This window comes from Hevea brasiliensis, chromosome 10, assembly GCF_030052815.1.
Source record: "Hevea brasiliensis isolate MT/VB/25A 57/8 chromosome 10, ASM3005281v1, whole genome shotgun sequence".
Taxonomy (NCBI): Eukaryota; Viridiplantae; Streptophyta; class Magnoliopsida; order Malpighiales; family Euphorbiaceae; genus Hevea; species Hevea brasiliensis.
Window position 1 is genome coordinate 71,216,161 of NC_079502.1, and position 6,108 is coordinate 71,222,268.

Consider the following 6,108-nt stretch of genomic DNA (forward strand, 5'->3'; position numbering starts at 1 on the left):
CAATAAGTCAAAATATGATTAAATTCAAAAAACAGTGAATGTCAATAAGAATTTAAACTCCATTTCACAAATTATCAAAGCTCATAATAACACAATTTAGTCAAATAATTTAAGAACACAATGTTGCCAATTCATACACAACTTAAGCCATGACACAAATTTCCAATCAATGCCACGTTGTAAACCACGACAAAGCAATCTACAACCCCACTAATCGAAATCAATGAGGGAGGAAGCTAGCTATATAATGAGTACTCATCTGATCTCAACCTCAACTGGTAAACCAGAGAGGGAGGAAAATAAACGATCTCAACCCCATAAATGGAGGAGGAATAATGTAATACTGTCATGCTAAGTGTGAACACAAATCAATTCCAAACATTTTATTCAAATGATTTGTGAGAAATCCAATAAATTTTCAAAGTCATAATTTCATTCACAAGATGGCAACACAATTCATAATTAACTTCAATTTTCACAAATCACACTAAATTAATTTTTCTACAGTTTCAAACCATTTACAATGCTTTTTAAGCAATAAGTATCCATTCAAACACATTTCCATAATTGAAAACAATAATATACAAATAGTCATAATTTATTTCAATTGAAAAATTCAAAAGAAATAACTGTTGTGCACAAACCTCTGATAACTGTCTCCTGGCCTTGACTCAGTGTTTCCTTCCCTTTCCCTAAATCTTTGCTAACTGAGAAACACAATTTGAAGTGTTTCAGTACTCATTTAAACTGTCTCTAACGATAATGCTTGATAATTAATTCACTAAATTCTATTATTTCCTTAGTCAACCTAAGATGTCGACCCTCGATGCATTCTAGGTGAATTAAGTTTTAATATTATCAATATGTCACATTCAATAGTCTTTTAGGGTTGGTACATGTTACCCAATTCATTTCCATGTATATTGCATTTTCTTGCAATTTGCTGGATTTCGGGATACTAGTTTGACCTAGCCAGAAAACCTAATTTCCTCGGTTTTCGGGTTTTGGTCAAAACTACAAACTTGTAGATCTATGTCTTATTGCACGCGGGGCAAAATTTCAGGTCATACTGAGTTTACTAAACTAAGTTATGGTCATTTTACTATTCCTGATCAAAATGCATCAAAATTGATCACTTTAGGTCATTTTAGGTTCGGCCAGTTTTTGGATCCGAACTTATGCAAGCTGTTTGACTTATTTATGGTCATTTCTGGGCTTTGGTGTCTTCATAAGACTTGTAGATATATGTCTTAACTATTCATGGTCAAAATTTCAGGTCAATTGGACTTTTTTTGAGTGAGTTATGACCTAAACACTAACTGCTGCCCAAATGGTCAATTTTCAGGCCTTAATTGCACTAATCCTGATTTGGTCATTTTTCAAGTTACCTTACAAGCAGAATTTTGGTAAGCTTCCTTCATTAAAGTTGGCACATTTTGTGCCTAGTATCACCTCCAATTGGTTTCATACCAACTGGAGCCACACACTTAAGGTTCTAAGCCAAAACACACACTGCCCTATTGCTCATTGTCCATCACTCATCAAATGATACATTTAACACTTACCAAATGACATATTCATGCCAATTCTGGTTTGTACCATAACCTAAACACATTTCACAACATATTGTTGGTCATTTTGACAGCTTACAATCACACTCAATATGCACCATTTAGTACAGAATTTTTCAAGCTCAATTACAACAATTTAATCACCTAACCTAGCTCATTTACATGTCCAACCTCACACCATCATACATATACCCAAGCTGCCATAATAACTATCACAATTCAATATTAATATTCCATAAACTAAACATGAAATAACATTTTTATAGTTCACCAAATCAAGCTGCCGATTCATACATCACACTCCATTAATTTACAAGTTTCCAAATTCAAGTACACATTTACATATACTTAATATACATCACCCAAATAAATTCCTACACACATAAACACTTAATCAACCCTTTAATTTACCACTTACAAGCAAGAATAAACTGCCCTCAAGGAGTTTCCATGGCTGTCAAAAATAAACATCTCCCTTAGAACATCAAACTCCAAAATTCTTTCCACAATTCAAGTACCCATAACCCCCTCACAAACTTTAATGAAGCAATAACCAAAAACACAAACTTACCACTTTGGAAACTCTTCAAAACCTTGACTAAACTTGATCTTCTTGCTGCTTATCTACTGCCCAAGTGGTGTAGAACAGTTTTTGTGAAAGAAACTAGTGAAAAATATAGCTAAATCATGGTTGCATGGAGCTTGGCCATGGATGGCCATGGAGGTTCTTCAATGGAGGCTCACGGCTGGTTTTTGCAATGTTGAAGAAGATGAGCAATCTGCCCAAAATATGCTGATTATATGGCCACTTAATTGAGTTAGTGGACCACTAACTTATATTAAATATTTAATATTCTAAAGTTTTCATATTCCCACATTTAACTCCTAATTTTTGCTATTTAAACTATTTACCACCAATTTAATTTTTCATGATATTTTCCAAGTGTAACATCATTTATTTTTAATGAACATTTAGGTCAAAAGACAACTCAGGGTGTCAAATGACCACAATGCCCCTGTTCGGGTTGCATTCCCGATTTTTCGGTAACACCGAATTTTATCATTTTCTTGATTTCTCACTTTTCTTTGTACTAATTAATTAATTTTTCTCTGATATCTATTTAAGTCTTAAAAATATTTTCCAGGGTTCCCCGCGGTCCAGGGCTAGTCAACAGTCCACGCTGCGACTTCCCGATGCGGTCACCCATCGCTAGGGTTCTCGACTCGCTTAACTTGGTTACATTTCTTTACTATTATTTTTCCTTTGTTTTTCTTATATTTTCTTTTCTTGTATTTCATTATTTTATGTCTCCTCACTCATATCGAAGTGTAGTTCTAGGCATTCTAACTATCCGAACAACACTGGTCATTGGAACAGTAGAACGCACTACCGAATATAAGGGTGTTACAGCATCAATAACAATTTCAAATTAGGCCGTTAGATTGAAGATATGGTGGAATGTGATAAGTTAAAATATTAGTGAGAGCTAATTAGTTAAATAAGAGAAGGGCCATGATTAGTTGGATTTTAGAGGCAAAACAAAGCAATTTAGAGATTAAATGATTTAAGGATAAAGTACAAATTTCACCTTATTTTTATATTTTTTATACACAACTTTTTTTACACTAAGTCAAATCCTTAGGGAAAAAAAATCCTTCTCAAATCACGCTAATAAAACATTAAAAAAATAAAAATAAAAAACCTCAAAAGCTATTGTAACCACAAATTGATTTTCATTTCTTCGAATATCATGACCATATAAAAGGGATTCAATAAATCTCATGAGGAGAATAAAAAATAAATAAATAAGGCAGAAATTATTGAGTTTAATCAATGAGTTTTTATTGAAATGGAAAATTGGTAAAAGGGAGAAACACGAATTTGTATCATTGAAACCAATCTTTACCTAACCCCATAAAACTACCCATTATTCTCCTCCTCAAACTTTTCTCGTGGACAGTCAGTATTCAGCTCCTTCTGCTGCCTCCCTTATCCCTTCCTCTTTCTGCTGTACCTGCCCACCTACCCACAACTCATTCCCGTCCATTTGTAGATTTGATTTTGTATATCCAAATAACTGAGTTTCTTTTATTTAATTTGATTTGATTTTATTATTAATTCACCTCAATTTATTTCAAAAAATATTGAAATCACTAATTAATTCGCCTTAAAACAGTTTTCCCCTGGTGGCGATATTAAGAGCCTGTTTATTATCTAGACGAATCAAAATTGCTTTTGCTGTTGAAAAATGCAATTTTAAAATAGTTTACCATACTGGTGATGTTAAAAACCTGTTTAGCATTATCCTTAAAAATATAATTTGAAAGAAATTTTTTATTATTCCTCGACTGCACTTGCTTACAAGTCCAAAAACACTTTATGCCTATATTGAAAGTGAAAGGTCACAATTAAAAACATCATTTCAAATACTGTTAAAAAATAATTTAAAAAATAATTTTATTATTTTTATAATATTATAATTAAAATTTATTAAATATAATTTTAAAATATTTTTTAATATTTTTTAATTAATATATTTAAAAATATAATTTCCTTAACATCATCAGTAATGTCAAACGGCCCTTCGAAATTCCAATACACCATAGCACTTTTTTTTTTTTTCCAAGAGGTAAAGTACAATTCAATTCAAGAAGCCAGGGACTCTCGTAAAGTCCTAAACAGTTTCTGATAATAGATAATCAAAAGAGAGGGATGGTTGGAATGCTCATAAGAACAATCAGATACATGACACCGATAGCTCTGCTAAAATAATAAAGTTTGTTAATGAAAATTTTCCCTATATAGCTCATCAAACCATGGAAAGGAGATAGTGCAAATGATCCTGGTTTAAAAGACCATTGTTCAAACTAGAAACCTGAACCAGCCAACTTGAGGAAGCAAATTTACACGTTTTGAAATGCATATATAACAAAACTATAATCAGAGAAGATTAAATAATTCAGTATAAATATAGCCAAGGGTTCCAGATGCCACAAATATGGAAAATTCATTCTGTGCATCCTACGATTCGGCTAATTAATCTGCGAAGGGTTTGTATTCTAGTTCGAGAGGCCTCAATTCAGAGTCTTTACCTCTCTGCTGGGACCTTCGCTCATAAAATTATTACATTTCAAAACAAAACATTTTATTTGTGCGAAAAATTGGATCTAACAACTCAATCATTTCAATGAGATCACAGTTCACAAGATCCTCCATCGACACCAATCTTCGAAGGTAAACTTGGATAAGAGTGCATTTCTCATACCACTCCCTCCATAGGTCCCTTCGTTCCCTATCTAATTGAATTTTTCCAGAGAAAAGAAGAAGATGCTCAGTGAATACGAACCAGAACAAGAGACTCATCTTGCGGTATGGTTATAAAACCATCACACAATCGACAATGAGTTTTCTCACCTCTGTTATCATCATCACATCTCTTCTGATTTTTTCTCCTCTGCAAGAAAGGCATCCACCGCCGGCGTCTGCGTTGAAACCCTAGATGCTACAGCTGGGTTATGTACAAAGCGGCGAAGGTGTGGAATTTGCGGTATGGGTAGTCCTTTATAGAGTGAGAGGCTGAAGCTGGGCCGCAATTTCTTGTTGCTCCTTGAACCCAGAATACCTTTTCTTATAGGCCCTGAACCCAAATTTTATTGAGTTGCTGTTTAGTTGTAGGTTTTGCTGGGCTATTTTTTAAAATTTTAAAAGAGAGGAAGGGAAAATGCTCTTTGATATTTATTTATTTTTTAAAGCACAAGGGATGGTGAGTTATATATATAATTATTTATGATTTATAATTATTTTTAGTTTAAATATGCCTAATTTATCTATATTTTAATTTTTTTATAATAATTTGAAGTTAATATTAATTTCTTTGCGTAGTGAGATTGTATTAGATAAACATAAAAAAGGATTGTGTATAGATTTAAAAATTAGATATAATTTTAGAAAATGTATTATTTAGTTTAACTCATAATCACTTTAAGTTTCATTTTAATTAAATTACACCATAAGGTTTTATTATGTTATATTATCTTTGCATTTATTAACAGAATGCTAATATAGCAATTTATGGATAAGTAAAAATTTTTTTTCTTATATTATGATTTAACGATTATGGTTTAATTTTTTGCTGATTGCTTTTTCATGTCTTCCAATAGATTAAAAATTTTTAGTCTAACTAATTCTTCAGCTAAAATTGATGGAACAAAAGTGATCAAAATCTCAATCTAGAAAAAATTGAATAAGATTAAAAAATTATATCATGATGATTGCAACCAAAAGATTTTTCAAAAAATTAATATTTAGAATTATTTAATTATTTATTTATTTTTGTATGCATTTAATTCTCTTTCTAACATATTAAACTTTTTGAATAATAAGAAATGCCACATCAATAAAAAATTAAATGGTTCTACTGGTTTGCCCTACTATTACTCACAGCGATATCTATAAATTACATTTTTGTCAAAAAAAATTAAAAATCATATTTAAATGTATAACATACAAAATTTTATAACCACATGATAATAAATA

General features: G+C 31.5%; 1 non-coding gene across 1 annotated transcript; it reads right to left on the bottom strand.

The window, feature by feature from the left end:
- Nucleotides 1–4,536: 4,536 nt before the first annotated feature.
- LOC131170170 (small nucleolar RNA snoR145) lies at nucleotides 4,537–4,686 on the bottom strand. The gene has a single exon (XR_009141106.1). It is a non-coding gene; the product is annotated as a small nucleolar RNA snoR145 (small nucleolar RNA).
- Nucleotides 4,687–6,108: the final 1,422 nt, after the last annotated feature.